Source organism: Apium graveolens, chromosome 11, assembly GCF_009905375.1.
Source record: "Apium graveolens cultivar Ventura chromosome 11, ASM990537v1, whole genome shotgun sequence".
Taxonomy (NCBI): domain Eukaryota; kingdom Viridiplantae; phylum Streptophyta; class Magnoliopsida; order Apiales; family Apiaceae; genus Apium; species Apium graveolens.
In genome coordinates this window covers 42,486,047-42,507,339 of record NC_133657.1, presented here as the reverse complement: position 1 = coordinate 42,507,339, position 21,293 = coordinate 42,486,047, and positions in this window count along the sequence as shown.

The window sequence follows — 21,293 nt, the reverse complement described above, 5'->3', positions numbered from 1 at the left end:
CTGTTGTGAGCCATGGAGAACATCAGCTTCTGAACAACACTTGAAATGTTATCATACCCTGTCTTCCTGCAGGTGAAGGCCCTCACAATTGAGTCAAATAGGAAAGACCATTCCCTCCTCAAATGCTTCTTGTTCAAGCTTGCCAAGTTGATTTTCTCACTGTAGTTGATGAAGTCCGTGAACTCATCTAGCTATTCTTAAGTTGGGAACTCCACCAGGTTGTCAGTAGGGATGCCTAAAGCCAAATTGACATATTCTCAGATGGCCTTGAATGGAGCAGTTAACCACCATGGATATAACTTGGTTCTTATGCACTATTTTCCTCATCACAGCTGAGTTCTAGAAATTACTAAGAACATCCAAATACATAATTGGATTTGCAGTTAGAGCACCTGTAAAGTATGTTTCAGAAAGGAACTTCACAAAGCTCTTGAAGCTATCAAGAGCTTGGTTAGCATCTGTAAATGCAAGATAGTTGGTGCCCTCCTTTGGGGTAAAATATCTAACTGTGTTTGATGCCATTTGTTGTGGATAAAAAACTAAGGTTATTACTTGCTGTATTTAATACTAAGATTCGGGAGCTCAAGGCCTTTAATGGCTGCTCTCGTGTTTCGTGACTCAATCTGCCTTTACGAGATGCCTACGTATCTCTGTGAATTAGAGAATCAAGCCAAAAAACGTAGTTCTGATTGGTGGGGGTGAGACCCCTTATATAGATGTTGGGAGTCCTTGAATTGGACTTGGTATAGGAGACTTGGTGGGCAAGTCTCATAATTAGAATGGACTTTTGAGTCCTAGGTAGTAGGAAACTGATTCCTTATCCTTTTAGGTCCCCTTGAGGCTAATCTCCAAGGATTTATATCCTTATTGGGACTCTTTTCAACATCTGATTTATCCCTTATTAATTAATTACGAAATTAATTAATAATCAGGGCTTTTGGGCCTTTTTTATTCCATCAGGCCTGATCTGGTCCATCAGGCTTAACCTTTCTGGTCTGAGTATCATATATCTTTTTATTAGGCCTAGCAGCCCACAGTTTGTACAATTAATGCAGTATTTAATTATACAATCATAATTTATTTATCCCTATCATTTGCCCCCCAACTTTTGGGAAACATTGATTAGGTTTCGCAGAAGTTAAGTCTATTTGTTCACTTACAGGGTTTCGTTTTTCCGTAAAGTGTGGAGCGACCTACACATTTACAATGAATTTTTCCTTTTATTCAGGAATTATCTTAATTTCCAGGAATTTTTCCCTTATTTCCGGGATTTTTCCCTTATTTTCAGGATTTTTCCCTAATTTTCTAGGATTTTTCCCTAATTTTCTGGGATTTTCCCTAATTTTCTGGGATTTTCCCCTAATTTTTTGGGATTTTCCCTAATTTTCTGGGATTTTCCCTAATTTTCTGGGATTTTCTGGGATTTTTCCTTATTTTCTGGAATTTTCCTTAATTTTCTGGGATTTTCTGGGATTTTTCCTTATTTTCTGGAATTTTCCCTATTTTCTGGATTCTTCAAATTTCCACCCCTTTTTTCGACCAGGATCCTAGTCGAAATTTCGACCTGGATCCTAGTCGAAAATAGGGGCCAGCCTTGTCATCCTGGTCGAAGGAATTCGACTAGGATCCACGACCTGGAATTCGACCAGGATCCTAGTCGAAATTTCGACCTGGATCTAGGACCTGGAATTCGACCAGGATCCTAGTCGAAAATTCGACCTGGATCTAGGTCGAAAATTCCACCCCCTTTTTTTTTTAGCTTCTTGTCATGAGCCTATCGACTAGGATTTCGACTAGGATTCTAGTCGATATTTCGACCTGAATCCTGTTCGAAAATTCCTTGATTTTCTTGTTTCCTGGTCGAAGGATTTCGACTAGGATCCACGACCTGGAATTCGACCAGGATCCTAGTCGAAATTCGACCTGGGTTTTTAATCCCCATTTTTTGAAAGATGCTTGGTTTATTCGACCTCATTCCTGGTCGAAGCTTCGACCTCAATTCAGTCCCGTTATTCCAGCTATTTTCGGGTGTCTGCTCGAAAGATTTCGGGCAGGATTCACGACCTGGAATTCGACCCGGATTCTGGTCTTTTTTACCCGTTATTTTCGGGTGTCTGCTCGAAAGATTTCGGGCAGGATTCACGACCTGGATTTCGACCTGGTTCCTGGTCTTTCACTAGCCTTCTTTATTTAGCTTTAATTTAGGGTATTGTATTTTCCAAATCCTAATTGGATTTGGGCCTTGCCTTTTTGTTGGGCCCTATAAAATTTTACTGAGCTTCTATTATTGGGCTTTTCAAATCTCATTGGGCCTCTTTTATTGGGCCTTTTCAAATCTCATTGGGCCTCTTTTATTGGGCCTTTTCAAATCTTATTGGGCCTCTTTTATTGGGCTTTATCAAATATTGTTGGGCCTCTTTATTGGGCTTTGTCAAATATTGCTGGGCTTAACACACCCTGTTTAGAATGCCCTAGAATTCCTAGGTATATTCTGGAATATTCTTTTTCTGGGCCTCTTCTTATGGGCCTTTGTTCTTAATGGGCTTTTCGTCCCTTCAACTTCTTTTTCCTCCTATATAAAGGAATGAGGAAAGGCTATTACTCCTCACTTTCTCATTTCTTAGTTTTCTTCTTTCTCCTCCTGCTAAGATTCTCAGAGCAATAACAGCAAGTAGGAGCTCAAAGCCTTTTTCAGGAGTGCTTCTTTAGGTAAGATTCCTCCCTTTGCTTTTCGTGTCTATTTTTCCATTGTGTGCCATTTTAAGATAGCCTATTTACGTGCCTCATACTTTTTTCAGATGGCTGACAAAAGAATGACTCGTTTGGCCAAGATGAACGTGGCTAGAAAGTCCAATGATTTTCCTATTCGATCGAGGTATACTTCCTTAATCGACATGATCAACACTCGAGGGGATGAGTATCCGTCTGATGCGCATCTAGACGCGCACGATCATATCAGTGCTTTACGGGATCCCAAGGAGCTGGAAAAGTTGAGCAGCTGCTTCAAAATCAAGGAGCCTTTTAAGCTGGTTCTTGCGGGTCCGGCCGACAGGGCCTGTCAGTGGAAGAAGGACGCGCTATGCGTCTATAGGGATACTCTGAGGGCAGGTATTAGACTCCCTTTTCATCCATTCATTCCTTTGCTACTGGCTGATGTGGGCATCAGCCCTTTCCAACTTCCCCCTAATTCCTGGAGGTTGATTCTGTGCTATCTGTCGCAATGCGCCAAGCACAACGTCCCCACATCTGTTGCTGTCTTTAGGAAGATTTTTCAGTTCAAAAACAGCCCTGATAAAAGTCCGGGTTGGGTTTCTATCAACCAGCGCCCCACTATCCCCCATATCGTGAATGGGAAGTCCATCCCTGACAACAACTTGGGGTGGAAGAAAGATTTTTTGTTTGTTATTTGGGAAGGTGGAGATTGGGGCTCCCTGTTTCGATCATCCTTTGGGCTGGCCGTAGACGGGAGCCCGAATGACATAACTTTGTCTGAGGAGGAGGCTAGAGGTTTCAACCTCCTTACGCAAGATAACGGCACTTCCCATTGTTGGGACCTTATCCGGGAGACCGTCCGGGTAGAACGCGGCCTTTCGCCCGTTAATAAGAAAAGTAAGTTCCCTTTCTTATCTCCTTTATTTCCTGCACTTTTATTTCATTGATTTTCAACTGACTTTGTTTGTTTGTTGCAGTGGCTGAGAAGATTGAGGAGGCTACAAAGCCGAAGGACCTGGAGACAACCAGCATGAAGAGGGCCGGGAAGATCTTTAAGGACCCTCGACTGGGTGACCGCTTCCCGGAGTTCCTTCTTCAGGCAACGGAGCCAGATGAGGAAGGCCCCAGCCAAGTTCTGCGCACCAAGCAGAGGCCAGGTGCCTATTTTCAACCTGCTTGGGGGATCCGGGGCAAGGACTCAATTGTGGGCAGCACGGCCCTGTCCAAGGAATGGTCTAAGCATTCCATTTCCCCGGTGGATTATCAAGATTTTGTCCTTCAACAGGACTTGGAGGGGAATGAGCTGTTTGGAGCCCAAGCTCTGGCGACGGTACGTACTTTACTTATGCTTTTTACAATTCTCTTTTCTTTCTTTTCTAAACCTTTGCTGTTTTCTCTTGCAGGCTAACGCCCATTTTCAAGGGGCAATTCACCAAGCCAAGGCTTGGAAGGTTGGCCTGGAAGATGCCAACAAGAAGTTGGAGGAGGCCAATCAAAAAATTGAGGCCCTTGAAGCTCAATTGGCCTCTTCCACTTCTGACCTGGAGACGGCCCGGGCTGAAAATGTCATCTTGAAGGCGCAGAAGGAAAAAGCCTTTGATGGCTGGATGGACACTCAAGAATTCAAAGACTTGATGGTGGAGCATGACGCCCTTCTTCATCCTGTTAGCTATAAGGAAGGCTGGGAGGCTGCTGTGGAGGCCATCCCGAGGTCCTTGAGCAGTCGCCCTTTCCTTGCCCAGTGCGGGTTCCAGAGCTTGGAGGTGTTACTGAAAAGCTTGCTGGCATGATCAAGGATGGAGAGGAGGAAGATTCCTCCGAGGAGGAATTCGAGCCTGTCGCTAAGAAGGCCAGGGTGGAAGAATCTCCCAAAGCAGCGCCTCAACAGCCATCATCTCCTGCTGAGGGAACTTCTACAGGGACTTCGGAGGGGACGACCGAGACGTCCGAAGAAACGACTGAAACTTCCGAAGAGACTTCGGACAGTGGTTCTGAGGAATCTCAGCCTTCCAAGGCCTAGCTTTTTGTATATCTTCTTTTTGAACTTTATTTATATCAGAACTTGTTACCCTTCGGGGTTATGTTTTATACGTTGCTTTTCTTGCCTTTTTCTGTTTTAACTTTACAATCTTAATATGCATTTGAACCTTAAACATCCTTGGATTGAAATAATTTCAAGCTCTTTAATATGAAGTCTGGTTTTTCAGAACCTTACACAGCATGGGTTCGACCCTAATCAATAATAACTAGACATTGTAAATTCTACTGGAATATAAAATTCTACGCAAGCAAAGCTTCCAGGTGCTTTTAAACCTATTTGTCACAAGGACAAGTGAGAATCGTACTTAGCCTATCTTACACGTAGTAAACCTTCAGGTTTTGTGCATGCCAGGTCCTCGGGACTTAAAAAACCATCCACAGTTTCCAGCTTGTAGGTTCCTCTACCCTGAACGCTCTTGACTCTGTACGGCCCTTCCCAATTTGGGGCGAGCTTTCCTTTCTGTCCAACACCAGAAGCCTCTATTTTTCTCAGAACTAGATCACCTTGTTTAAAAAACCTCTCTTTAACCCTTAAGTTGTAGTAGAATGAAGCTTTTTTCTGATATTCTACTATCTTTGCATGTGCTTTATCTCGCACTTCATCGATTAAATCCAGGGCTAACTTCTGCCCTTCTTCATTTTCTTTTTCATCAAAAGCCTGAATCCTTGGAGAGGAATGTGATATCTCCACGGGAACTACTGCTTCTGCCCCATATGCCAACATGAAAGGAGTTGCATCTGTCGTGACTCTACAGGTAGTCCTATAGGCCCATAATATGGGAAGTATCTCATCCACCCAATTATTTCTTGACTTTTCGATCCTCTTCTTTAGTCCATCCAGGATTATCCGATTTGCTACCTCCGCTTGCCCATTGGCTTGCGGGTGAGCCACAGAGGTGAACCGTAACTCAATTTCATTTTCTTCGCAATACTTCTTGAATTCCTCGTTGTTGAATTGTGTTCCATTGTCAGTGACGAGGATACGGGGAATTCTATATCGGCACATAATATTTTCCCACAGGAATTGTGCAACCTGCTTAGTTGTGATTTTGGCCAAAGGTTTGGCTTCGATCCACTTGGTGAAATAATCAATGGCTACAATCAGAAACTTCCTTTGTGCTGTGGCCATAGGAAAAGGCCCTAGAATATCCATCCCCCACATAGCAAAGGGAATAGGTGAGTTGATAGAGGTCAGCATCTCGGGGGGTTGTCTGGCGACTGGTGCATGCTTCTGACAGCGGTCACACTTCTTTACATATTCTTTGGCATCAGTCATCATTTCTGGCCAATAGAAGCCTAAACGGGTTATCTTATGAGCCAAGGCCCTGCCCCCCAAGTGTTTCCCACAAATACCTCCATGCACTTCCTCAAGAGCTAAGCGTGCCTCATCGGGCCTGAGACACCTCAAGTAAGGAACCACGAAAGATCTTTTATATAGAATCCCATCTATCAAAGAGTACCTTAGTGCTTGAACAGTTAACTTCCGTGCCTCAATTGCATCGCTTGGCAACCAACCGGTCTGAATGTGAGCCTTGATGGGATCAATCCATGACGTCCCTAAGCCTACGGGAGCCACAAGCTTAACATCTATGCTTCGTGTCTTCAAAACACGGAAGTACACACTTCCTGAACTTTCTTCAATCTCAGATGAAGCAAACTTTGATAGCGCATCTGCTTTAGCATTTTCTTCCCTTGGAATGTGTTCAACATGGCATTCATTAAATTGGGTCATCACAGCCCTTACTAGGCGAACATACTTAGCCATCGTATCATCCCTTGCCTCAAATTCTCCCTTTACCTGGGATATGATCAACTTCGAGTCTCCACGAACCTTTAAGTTTTTGACTCTAAGTGTCCCAGCTAGACCAAGGCCAGCAATCAGGGCTTCATACTCTGCCTCATTGTTTGTGGTTGGGAAGTCTAGCTTCATGGCATACTCAATTAAGAATCCATCAGGGCTTTGCAAAACCAACCCTGCTCCACTGGAATTTGTTTTTGATGCTCCATCAAAATAGAGAACCCAATATTCTTTCTCCTTGTCCCTATTGTCGACTCCCTTGTCTTGAGGTATGGTATCTTCCTGCCCCCCGACTTCTTGGTTGGGTATGGTACATTCCACCACGAAGTCAGCTAGTGCCTGGGCTTTTATGGCCGTACGTGGCTTATACTTGAGATCGAACTCTCCCAACTCTATTGCCCACTTAATCAGTCTCCTACTTGCCTTGGGACTGTGAATGATATTTCTCAGTGGCTGATTTGTTAGCACTTCAATTTGGTGAGCTTGAAAATAAGGACGCAGCTTTCTTGAAGCCATTACCAAGGCTAAAGCGAATTTCTCAATGGCTGAATAATTCAACTCAGCACCATGTAAAATTTTGCTGACATAGTATACGGGTTTCTGGACTTTCAGTTCCTCCTTAACCAACACGGCGCTCAAGGCGCTCTCTGAAACAGCCAAGTACAAGAATACAACTTCATTCAGAACTGGCTTGGCCAACAACGGGGCCTGGCCCATATACTTCTTTAACTCTTCAAATGCCTTCTGATTTTCCTCACTCCATACAAAGTCTTTGATGTTCTTTAGTGACTTGAAAAATGACAAGCACTTGTCTCCTGACTTGGAGATGAATCGTCCTAACGCAGCAACCCTTCCTGTGAGCTTCTGAACATCCTTGACAGTTTTGGGGGGTTCCATGTCCAGGATTGCCTTTATTTTATCGGGATTTGCCTCAATTCCCCTTTTCGAGACCATCAATCCCAAGAATTTTCCAGATCCTACTCCAAAAGCACACTTCGTCGGATTCAACATCATCTTGTGGTACCTCAGGACCTCAAAAGCTTCCCTTAAATGGGCTATATGATCAGTCTTTACTAGACTCTTGACTAACATGTCATCAACATAGACTTCCATAGTCTTACCAATAAGATCCTTAAAAATTCTATTCACCAACCTTTGATAGGTGGCTCCTGCATTCTTGAGACCAAACGCCATAACAAGATAACAATAAACACCAAAGTCAGTGATAAATGATACCTTTGGAATGTCATCCTTATGCATTTTGATCTGGTTGTATCCGCTAAACCCATCCATGAAACTCAGCATCTCATGTCCAGCGGTGGCATCAATCAAAGTATCAATTCTAGGCAGCGGAAAACAGTCTTTGGGACATGCATCATTCAGATCGGTGAAGTCTATACACATCCTCCACTTTCCATTAGCCTTCTTCACCATTACCGGGTTTTCTAACCACTCCGGAAATTGAATCTCCTCAATGAAACCAGCCTCTAAGAGCTTTTCCACTTCCTGCTTTATAGCCTCTTGTCTTTCCGGGGCAAAATTTCTTTTCTTTTGTTTCACTGTCTTCCGGCTTGGATCTACGTTTAGCTTGTGAGTAATTAACTCCGGGTCTATGCCTGGCATATCAGCTGCTGACCATGCAAACACATCACTATTTTCTTGCAAAAATTTCACTAACTTCCCTCTAAGGGGCTCCTCTAATGTGGCTCCAATGAAAGTCATCCTCTCAGGATTCTCGGGGTCTAAAGGAACCGAGACCAATTCTTCTGCTGGCCTTCCTCTATTCTCATCATTTTCTCGAACATCCATATCTTCAATAGGAAGAACCTGCCCCCCGACTCCATCTGCCCTCAAAGAGGCCACATAACAGCTTCTAGCCATTTTTTGATCTCCTCTTTCTTCTCCAATCCCGTTTCGGGTGGGAAACTTCATGACTGAATGGTAGGAAGAGGGGACTACCTTGAAGGCATGTATCCCTGTTCTCCCCATGATAGCATTATAAGTTGAACTAGCCTTTACCACCACGAAATCCAGCATCTGCGTTGCTTGCCTTGGCTCCGTACCTATGGTGGTTGGCAATTTGATTATCCCTTCCACAGGACGTTCTACTCCAGCAAACCCATATATCGGCATGTCGGTTGGTGTTAACTGGGAGTCGTTATACCCCATCCTTAGAAAGGTGTCATGGAGCAAGATATCCACGGAAGCACCATTATCCACAAGGACCCTCTTAACCGGGCTATTTCCTATTATTGGTGTTATGACCAGCGGGTCATCATGGGGAAACTTCACACCCTCTAGGTCGGAATCATCAAAAGCCAATGTTACTTCTGTCCTGGCCCTCTTCGGGGCTTCTCCAACAATATGCATAACCTCTCTAGTATATTCCTTTCTGGAATTTTTGGACAATCCAGCAGCAGTTGGACCTCCAAAGATCGTGTTTATCACAGGCCCTCGAGGTCTCGGCCCTCCATAAATGGTGTTTATAACTGGTCCTCTAGGCTGGGGGTTTCGCCCCTGATCGTCTTGGTCCCTCCTACGATCTTCAAAGTTCTTCCTTCCATTATTATTTCTGTCCCCTCCATCTCCAGTATACTTGTTCAATCTTCCTTTTCGAATCAAAAATTCAATTTCATCTTTCAATTGCCTACACTCATCGGTGTCATGGCCAACATCTTTGTGAAACCTGCAATACTTGCCCTTATCTAGCTTGGCGGGATCAACCTTCAAGGGCTTAGGCCAGCAAATATCTCTGTCTTTCTCAATCTCCATCAAAATCTGACTTCTGGGAGCATTCAGCTTAGCGTATTCAGTGAACTTTTGCCCAGGTCCTCCCTTCTTGGGGGTTGAATCAGGGTTTTGTTCGGTTCTAGGATATTTGTCCTTAGCGATATACTCCAAATCGGTTTTTCGTTTCTTGCCTCCAGTGGGCTCATTACTTACTACGGTCTTCCTCATACTTTCTTCAACCTTGATATACTACCCTGCCCTCTCTTGGAGCTGCAACATGCTCTCAGGGGGTCGTTTGGCCAAAGACATCTTGAAAAACTCATCCCTAGTTCCTTGTTGCAGTGCTATCATGGCTACCTTATCATCAAGGTCTGGGACTTTTAAAGCCTCCTTTGTAAAATGATTCAGATAATCTCTTAAGGATTCCTTAGCTCCCTGCACAAGACTCATAAGAGATGCTGAACTTTTCTCATGGACTCTTCCACTGATGAATTGCTTAATAAAAGCCTGACTTAATTCTCTGAATGATCCAATAGAATTTGGGGGTAGGCGACTGTACCATCTTTGAGCCATACCCGACAGGGTTTGAGGGAAGGCCCGACATTTTATAGCATCATTCACGGGTTGCAGCAGCAGTGCATTAGAGAATGTCCTAACATGATTAGCGGGGTCTCCCGTGCCATCATAGGCTTTGATAGTGGGCATCTTGAATTTCCTTGAGATATGGGCATTCATTATCTCTTCTGTGAAGGGTGGAGTTGGATCATCAGGATCTCCAAGGGGAAGGAGATTGCTTGGATCAGTTCTTGGGACATCAGCCCTTCTTCTTACCGGACCATCCAGGTCTATGATAGGAGGAGGATTTCTCCCCTAGGAGGCATGTGGGGTCTGGTGGCTTGGTGAGCCTCCAAATCACGCCTCAGCCTTTGGATTTCAGCCTCATGAGCCCTGATCTTTTCCTGCACTTCTTGGGGATTCGCCCCTAGGGTGCTTTGGGGGCGTTGCCTTCCATCGGCCATTGGCTCTTTTCCAGGACGCCTCCTTCTCGGGGCCACTTCATCATCCGAAGATTCGGAGTCTCTCTCAGTGTATGGACCAGAAAATTCCCGATCCTCAGGGATAGGATCCAAACCTCGTATATAGGGGGGCGACCGCCCTCGTGCTTCGTTTCGCCCAGCATATCCGCTTCCTCCAACCTCAGGGTGAAGGGGCATCCCATAAGGGGGGTTAGTAGTAACAATAGTTGAATATTCATACCCGACGGGTCGAGAATTCACAGGTATATGTATTTGTTGAACTTGAGGATTCGTACCTTGAATCGGGGGAGTTGTCCCTTGTAGCTGGGGTTGAGTTGCCCCTGTCTGGGCTTCCTCCTGAGTAGATGCATAAGTTGAATGGGGAGGAACCTCCACGGTTGATGAAATCACCTGGGTTGTCTCTAATGGTGTTCCCTCCTCTAGAGCTCCAATTGTTCTCCGTGTTCTCGCCATGGTTGTTGTTGTGATTTCCCACAGACGGCGCTAAATGTTGTGGATAAAAAACTAAGGTTATTACTTGCTGTATTTAATACTAAGATTCGGGAGCTCAAGGCCTTTAATGGCTGCTCTCGTGTTTCGTGACTCAATCTGCCTTTACGAGATGCCTACGTATCTCTGTGAATTAGAGAATCAAGCCAAAAAATGTAGTTCTGATTGGTGGGGGTGAGACCCCTTATATAGATGTTGGGAGTCCTTGAATTAGACTTGGTATAGAAGACTTGGTGGGCAAGTCTCATAATTAGAATGGACTTTGGAGTCCTAGGTAGTAGGAAACTGATTCCGTATCCTTTTAGGTCCCCTTGAGGCTAATCTCCAAGGATTTATATCCTTATTGGGACTCTTTTCAACATCTGATTTATCCCTTATTAATTAATTACGAAATTAATTAATAATCAGGGCTTTTGGGCCTTTTTTATTCCATCAGGCCTGATCTGGTCCATCAGGCTTAACCTTTCTGGTCTGAGTATCATATATCTTTTTATTGGGCCTAGCAGCCCACATTTTGTACAATTAATGCAGTATTTAATTATACAATCATAATTTATTTATCCCTATCACCATTTTAAGTGTTTGAATTTGAGTGGGTATGAGATTTCAGAGAGAAAGAGTTTGAATGAGAGAAAATGGTTTAGATTTGCAGAAATTAGGTCACTTTGAGATCTCGAAGACGTAATGAGGTGTATATCGAGATGTCTGGGTATTTATAGTAAAAGGTAAATGACATATCAAGAAGTAGAAATAAATGTTTGAGATTTACTTATCGAGAAGTCACGTGTGAGAATAGATACATGTTGATATGTCAATTTCCTTATTCTTATCGAGAACTAGATACTGATTTATCGAGATGTCAATACCCAGTTTATCCTGAATGGACTGAACTTTCCAATTTTTATTTGAATAAATTAAAATAAAATTAGAATGATTTTATATTGAAAGTATTTTACTGAAATGATTTATTGATTTAAATTATATAAATTATAAGTTATCGAGCAGTATAAAAAGTATGTACCTGTAGAGAACTCTATGAGTTAACATATATCGAGATCTCTACAATGACTTATCGAGAAGTCAAAATGAGGCTTGTCGGATAGTCCTTCGAGAAGTCAGGGAAATGTCTTATCGAGAACTCCATCGAGAAGTCTCAAAATGACTTATCGAGTAGTCAGTTAGACTTATCGAGAACTCAGTTCTCTATATACTTTTATTGTTTTTGATTAGGTCTTGTGTTAAATTCACATATTGAAAATGTAAATTAACACTTAAACAGTTTTCTTAGAATTTGAAAAATTCCAAGCTAAAATTTAGAATTTTGAAAAATAAATATACATAGAATTCTGAAATATCTATAACTCATATTCCAGTTAATTTCTAATTAAATCAAAGTAATTTTGACTCATTAGAGATTAATATAGTGCAACACATTAGCTGAGTTCTTGCCTTTAGGATGATCAAATAAATCATCAATGCGAGGTAAAGGATATTTATTTTTGATAGTTAACTTGTTCAGCTCACGATAATCAATACACAGTCGCATACTACCATCCTTCTTTTTCACGAACAATACTGGCGCACCCCATGGGGATACACTTGGCCTTATAATTCCTTTGTCAAGAAGTTCTTGCAACTGCTTTGCTAATTCCCTCATTTCAACAGGTGCCATTCGATATGGAGTTTTTGAAATTGGTTCAGTCCCTGGCGTCAAGTCAATAGTAAACTCGATTTCTCGATCTGGTGGAAGTCCTGGTAATTCGTCCGGAAAAACATCAAGAAATTCACAAACTACAGGAATATCTTCAATCTTCAAATCTCCCTTATCAACATCCCGTACATAGGCTAAATAAGCTTGACATCCTTGACGTAGCAATCTCCTCGTCTGCATTATTGATAGGAATTTCTGCTTTTGCTTCTCACCTTTAAATATTACCGTTTCATTTTCTTCAGTTTGCAATTTCACTCTCTTATTCGCACAGTCAATTTGAGCATGATTACTAGACAGCCAATCCATTCCTAAAATAATATCAAACTCCCCTAACCTAAAAGGTATCAAATCAACTGAAAAATGACATCTCCCTATCTCAATATCACAGCTCGGACATACTCGATCTACTGCAACCTGATCATTATTCGCTAATTTTATAACTAACACTTCATCCAACCACTGAATCTCACAATCTATCTTAGAGATAAAGGCTTCAGAAATAAAAGATCTAGTAGCTCCTGAATCAATCAATACTAAAGCATTTACGGAATTTACAGGAAGTGTACCTGCAACCACATTCGGACTCTGTATCGCTTCCTTCATTGACATGTTGAAAGTCCTTGCTCTGGGCTGATTTTGCTGTGGTAGTGGAGGTGGAGGTAATGCTAAAATTCTTGGAATACTGGCAGCCATTGCAATTCCTCTGCAGTCTTTGGCGATATGTCCTTTTCTCCCACATTGGAAACAAGTAACTTCTGCTTTTCCCATTGGACATTCTCCAGAATAGTGTCCCCTTTGCTTGCACTTGAAACACGTAACATTTAGCTTGTTGCAAACTCCTGTATGCTTTCTACCACACGTTCTGCAATCAGGTATAGGCGGTCGAATAAGCCTCTGCTGAATTGGGGCTGGAAGTCGATTTCCCATCCTCTGATTGTTCTGCTCTGGCCTTTTGAAATTTACTTTTCCCCGAGCTTGAAATCCCGGCCTTTTGTTGAAACGATTCTGAAAATTCCCTGGTCCCTTCTCTTTCTGAGCTGCTTCGCTTTCTCCTTCAATAATCATAGCCTTCTGAACAACAGCCATATAGGTTGTCAATTCAAACACAGCTACCCTGCTACGAATCCATGGTTTCAGTCCTTGCTGAAATCTCTTGGCCCGCTTCTCGTCCGTATCCACCTGCTCTGGAACAAACCTTGCCAATTCAGTAAACTTAGTCTCATAATCCGCAACCGATAAGTTGTTTTGTTTCAGCTCCAGGAACTTGATCTCCATCTGGTTCTTCATAAAACGAGGAAAATATTTCTCCAAGAAAAGATCAGTGAATCTGTTCCAGGTCACCACACCTTCTTCCAAAGCTTTCTTTGATTCCCACCAGTAATTAGCTTCGCCTTTTAGAAAATAGCTAGCGAAATCTGTCTTCTGCTCTTCCTCAACCTTTACCAACGAAAAAGCCTTTTCCATCTCTTTCAGCCAAGCTCTCGCTTTTGTAGGATCTGTGGAACCCATAAATTCCGGTGGCTTCACCGACTGAAATTGCTTGAAAGTAGTCGTAGGTGCTGCTGGTGGTATTTGATGTCCTGGATGAGCGGCTTGCTGTAACATCTGTTGCTGGAACTGCTGTTGCTGCTGCTGCATTTGTTGTTGCATCATCAACATCTGCTGTTGCATGAGATTAAACATCTGATCCATCTGTTTATTATTGTTTTGGCCCTCGGTGTTTCCATTCGATGGGTCGGGCTGCGCTTTTCTCTTAGGTGCCATTTTTCTGATAAATAAATAATGGACCTTATTTAATAACAGTATATTAAACATATATTAAAACAGTCGATTCGAGAAAATAAAATAACTTATTAAATAACTGAATAGATAAAACAGTATGATAGTTTTTAAATTTTTTTTTTTTTTTTTTTTTTTTACAACATGATCGTGAATAAAACTACATTTGTAAATATGCAATGGTACTGAAATAAATGTAAATGCTTAAATGACTGGAAATAAAATAAAGAAAACGTGCAAAAGATTATCTCATATATATATATAGGTAGAACACCAGCTACAGGTGTCAATGCTTGATACAAAAACCTAGGATATAACAGTCGTACTGCTACTACTATCAGTCAGAGTCAGTAGCTACACTCATACAAACTAGTATACAATACTATGCTGCCTCTATCTACAAAATATACATAATACAACACTCATCGATCTGCTGGTCTCAAAATCCTGGTGGTACGTGGCTCAACTCCTCCTGCACTGCCTCTAGCACTGCCTCGGTAAGTCCCAATGCTCTGCGATATGCTGTCTCCGCACTAAGATCCTGCTGTCTCAAATCAGTAAGCTGCTGCGAACTAACCCGGTGAATATGATGTAGTCTCTCTCTCAGTATATAATCCGGTCGTAATGCTCTGACAGGACCATCCGTCTGTGTCTCATACAATCCAAGGATCTCTCTACACTGGTTCTGCCATCTAATCCTCTCCTCCCTCTCTGCCTGAAAGCGCTGGTAAGTCACGGTATGATGCTCATGAAGATCAGTGCTGGAACCTCGAGAAGGTAATGGTCCATCTACCACGATCTCATCCATAAACTCTGGCTGAGGAAACTGATACACTCCTGGAACAGGTGCATAAATGGCTAATGGGGCAGGAAATAAGACAGGCTGCTCCATAGGCGCATACACAGGCGGCTCTGCCTCTGGCTCCATCGGTGGCATCTCTGGAATCTCAACTGGTGGCATAGGAATCTGAGGCTCCAAATCCTCCCACTGCGGAAGATCAACCATATCAGGAATATCGAACATCGGAAACTCTAATGGTGGAATATCTGGTATCTCTGGCTCAAAATATGGAAAATAATCTGCAAAACCTGGTACCTCCGGGGGAAGTGGTATCTCTGGTGCTGGCTCAGGTGGCAATGGAGGTAAAACCTGCTCTGACACTGGGGCTACTACCTGTGCATCCACTGGATCTGTCTCGGTCCTCTCCGTAGATGATGATAAAGAAGCCATCTAATATACATAAAAATAATAACACAAAACCATCAAATCACAATCCTATAACTCATAACTTCTAATCACATAAACAAACAATCCTAACACTCTTACCCTCATCCTATCTTATTTTCCTATCTTATCTTAACCCTAACATTCTTGTTTTCCAAGGTCAATCCTAAGCTCTGATGCCAACTATAACACCCTCCAAATCCGAGGTATAGATTTGGGGCATTATTAACAACAATTACCAACTATACCTGCACAAGCGGAATATTAATATAATAATTACCCCGAACTATCACTACTCAGGATCTTTTAAGGGTTGAGTTTGGAAACAAGAATCATGCACTACACTTTATTATACACTTTATTACAAATCCAACTAAACAAAACCTGTCTCAAGAACTCTCTTTATTACAAAACTTTATTCTATCTACAGTTTCACTACGCAATCTTTTATTCAAACTACACAAAACTTTTATTCAACCCAACATTACTACTTATCCTGCTACACCTGATCTGGCAATTCAAAGCTCTCTTCGGGAATAGGAAGGAACACTCTTGGTATAAGAGGGTCCTGCTGCTTGACTTGCTTCTTGACTATGCGGGTCCTGATGGGTTTCATTCTCTATCTTAACTGTAAAACAATAGGAGTGACAATAAAAGAAATGAGCCAAAATTGCTCAACAAGCCTGCAACAATTTATATATATATATTATAAAGAGAGAGAAAATAAAGAGAAATAAATAAACCAATAAGCTGCTGGTTTGAACTACCATCAGTATCTGTATATGATAATAATTTGCCAATGATGGCGAGTGCCAAATGAACAAGACTGGAAACAAGAACCAACATATGCACTATAATCTGCTGATCAGTCAGAATATAGTGCGGATCTATACCCAACTGCATAGACCCAACCAACATAAGGAGTACTCAGGCAACTATGGCCTATTAATTAATGGTCTGGGAAAAACCCAGCCTTTATAGTAACCATCCAGTCCAAGGCTGAGCATCCGGAACAATCGGTATGCTATTGATATATCCCAACACCAGGATATACCAGAATATATATAGGGTAAAGGAATTGAAATATGAACAGGGAATTCAATAAATTGGGTAAATCAAGAATTGAAATGAAATGGAACAAGTGATATAAATGGGTAACAGTGTATATGAACAATAATTATCAAAGAGAATTGATACGATAGAAAGGAAATATAAATCACTATTCTGAATTTAGAATAGGGGAAAAACTTGCCTTGCGCGTACTTAACCTGGTTTAACTTACTGCCTTCTGACCCTAGCTTGCTCTGCCTTGCTAACACTGAACAAATCATGGAAAGATAGGTGTTTAGATAATTTACTATATACGTGTATCTTGAATTGCTATCACGCAACCTTATCAGTCTACCCATGCGTTTCTATCTGACTCGCATATATATATATATATATATATATATATATATATATATATATATATATATATATATATATATATATATATATTTACACAACACATTTATGCACATAATCACATATAACACGTAACACATAAAGCACATAATTAATTTCTAGATTTATAATTATTTTTAGAATCAATTCTAGGCTTATACCTGCATTACTAGTCTTATCTGATTTTATTATAATTTTTCGGGATTTATTCGGCTCAATTATATCCCTACTAGGACCTACGAACTATCAATTATCACCAAACCACTCTTTTTCAGAAGAAATTATAACTTACAACCATTTTTATTGGATTCGTCTCATTTTTCTGAGTCTAGGAGTCTTCGTTTCACTTAAATCGGACTAACGGTTGAATTGTTATGAATTAAACACTGATAATTCAATTTATTATTCAATATAGATAATTATTACAACCTTTTAAATCCTAAAATAATTTTTAAATAATTATTTAAGAAAAATCAAAGTCAAAAATAATTTTTTTATAATTTTTGGAGTTAAAATGAAGAAGTTACGGTTTATTGAAAATTATGTGATTAATTATTGAAATAATTAATCACTTAATAAATAAATAACTAATAAATAATTAATAGATAATTATTTACTAATTTAAAATAATTAATCCCTAATTATTAGGATTAATCACAATTTATTATAATATTTATAACTTATCGATATTTATTCGATTAGATCGATTATTTACAAATAATCAATCGATTTTATTAACAGATACGCTATTTATCGAATATCTACTATGTGTTCGAATTATAATCTAACTCAATGATTATTTACTCGTATAAATACGAGCTACTCGCCATTCTCATATAATTATCGAACTATTACATTATTACTGAAACTTATACGATTCGTTAATCAATTAATTATCGGTATTTAATTATACGATACAAATAATCACTACAATATTATTCGAATAACTATCGCTCGAATAATAATTCACATTATCGAATCATTACTCGTAATAATAACTAATTATCGAATTATTAATCATATTATTTAATTATTTTTAATCCTTATTTATTAATTAATTACCTAATTATTAATTAATTACCTAATTATTAATTAATTAGATAACTAATAAATAATTAGATAAATAATTAAATAATTAATTAAATAATTAAATTCAAATTTATAAATTAATAAAATAATTTAGAAATTAATAATACTATTTTTCAGAATATAAAACTAATTTTTAATTAATTATTAGAATTAATAAAATGATTTTCTGATTTATAAAATATAAATTAAATAATAGAAAATCCAGAAACAAAAATCTGGAAATGGTTTCAGGGTTGAGGGGATCAAACCCGGGTCGTTTCCGGGTTGCAAACCGGGTCGACCTCGGGTTATCGGGTCATGAAGAACAGCCGTCACCGTCCCAGAATCCGGCGACGGCGACGGGTTCCGGCGAGGCAAAAAACGAGCCTCCTGATCATCGTTTCTCCTCCTTTTTGACTCCGTTCGATTCCCTAGAGTTTCAGCCGTCGACCCACAGCGTCACCACCATCAGATAATCCCCCCTCCGCCATCTCCGACCACAAGTCGAAGTTCTCCGATGAACTTCATCGGAAAACCGAGTTCCTCCAAACGTTAACCAAATTTGACGAAACTGGTGTCAATCGACTCCAAAATCAACGATCTAAACGACTCTAACAACCAAAACATCAAACAACACACAGAAAATCAAACCCGAATTCGCGATTAAAACCCGAAAATAACAACTTTCAATTCGATCAATCAAACGTTAAAAAGAATCACATAATTGAAAACTACAGATCATAAGCTTCAAAACGAATACTCACACGCTCGATTTGGACTCCGGAATCACGATCAAAATCGCCTTTGATCCTCCTGCTCTGTTCTTCACAAACCCTAACCCTAATTCCCTTTCTTTTTCTTTTTCTTTTTTTCTGATTTTTAATTGTAATTAACTGGTTTAATTAATAATAATTCAGGTATTTATATTTATGAAAATAATACCCCTAAGTAAAATTAAGGGTCTAATTACACTCCTAATAAAAATATTTGGCCCCAATTTTTTATAATTTTTGGGTATTAATAATGAATTTTTAAATATCCAATAAATACAAAATAAATACTAAAAATTCCCAAAAATTATGAAAAATACAAAAATACAAAGAAAAAATGATATATGATAATTTCATAATCATATAAAAATAAGAATGTGATTTTTGTGGGGTTTTTGGTACCCGAAGGGGTCCGGAAAAGTCGTTTTTCGCGAAAAAGGTCAATTTGTAAAACGTCTAGGGGTTCAGAATAGCGATACGGTATAGGGCATTTTTGGCAAAATAGGGCCAATGATTTGTTTGAAATACGGGCTTTTAAAACATAGTTTTGAGCTGTACAGGTTTTGATATAATATATATAACTGACGATAGAACGCTCAATAAATATCCAAAACACGTTTGGATCAAAACAACCAACACATAACACATAGCAGTTAGGGTTCAACGACTTAACACATTTAATCACATAATAATACACATAATTTATTATTATTATAATATAATACAAGGGTAATTCCTCGGTCGTTACAAACAAGTCTAGTGAAAGTTGCTTCATCCAAAGGTTTAGTAAAAATGTTAGCTAATTGTTTTTCTCTTGGAAAAAAATAAGCTCAATTGTTCCATTTGCAGCATGTTCTCTAATAAAATGGTACCTTACATCAATGTGCTTTGTTCTAGAATGATTAACTGAATTAACCACAATAGAAATAGCACTAGTATTGTCACACATAATTAGAATTTTGTGTAACACTAGGCCATAGTCAATTAGCTGATTTCTAATCCAAACCAATTGAGCATAGCAACTTTCAGCAGTTATGTATTCAGCCTGAGCTGTGGAAGTTGACACAAATTGTTGTTTCTTGGTATACCATGATATAAGTATTTGTCCAATAAATTGACAGCTTCCACTAGAACTCTTCCTGTCAACCCTGCATCCATCAAATTAAATATGCATCTGTGTATCCAACAGCTTCAAATCCAGTTACATTAGGATACCATAATCCCAAGTTTGAAGTCCCCTTTAAGTATCTGAAAATTCTTTTCACAGCCATCAAATGATATTCATTTGGATTTGCTTGAAATCTTGCACATAGATATTTTGCAAACATAATGTTTGGTCTACTAGCAGTTAAAGATAACAAAGATCCAACCATTCCTCTATAACCTGAAATGTCTACACTTTTTCCTTTCTTATCTTCATCCAACTTTATAGCTGTAGACATAGGTGTTGATGCAGGTGAACACATTCCAAATTTATTTAATAAATCTTTAACATACTTGGTTTGGCTGATGAAGATTCCATCACTTTTTTGACTGACTTCAAGTCCAAAAAAGTAACTTAATTCTCCCATCACGCTCATTTCATATTCACCCTGCATGAGTTTTGAGAATCTTTTCATTAGCAGAACTAAAAATGATATCATTCACATAGATTTGAACTAGGATCATATCACCACCATGTTGCTTTTAGAAGAGAGTCTTGTCAATTGTACCTCTAGTAAATCTATGTTTAAGCAGAAATTCTGACAATGTGTCATACCAAGCTCTAGGTGCTTGCTTTAATCCATAGAGATCCTTGAGTAATTTGTATTGAAAATCTAGAAATTCTGGATCTTCAAAGCCAGGTGGTTGTTGCACATAAACTTCTTCTTCCAACTCACCATTAAAGAATGCACTCTTTACCACCATTTAATACACTTTAAAGTTTGAGTGTGCAACAAATGCAAGAAAGATCAGTATTGCTTCAAGTCTTGCAACTGGAGCAAAGGTTTCATCATAATCAATTCATTCCTCCTATGAGTATCCTTTTGCAACCAACCTTGCTTTGTTTCTTGTCACAATTCTATTTTCATCCATCTTCTTCATGTACACCCACTTTGTTCCAATTATACTTCTATTCTTTGATGCAGGAACCAACTTCCAAACTTTATTTCTTTCAAACTGATTTGGCTCTTCTTACATAGCAGATATCCAGTCAGGATCAAGTAGAGCTTCCTCGGTTTTATTAGGCTCAATTTATGAAAGAAAGAAAGCATAAATAAATTCATTGGCAGTTGCACTTTTAGTCCTCACACCAGCATTGGGATCACCAATAATTGCATCTATACTGTGACTCATATCCCACTTTCTAGTATAATTTTGTTGAATTGAAGCTTTTGCATTTTCTTCACCATTGGCATGACTTGCAGAACTTTCTTCTCTTTCCCCCCCTGAGTTTGTGCTATCAAATTCAGGTGTTTGAGATGAGTTTCCATTCTCATGATTCACT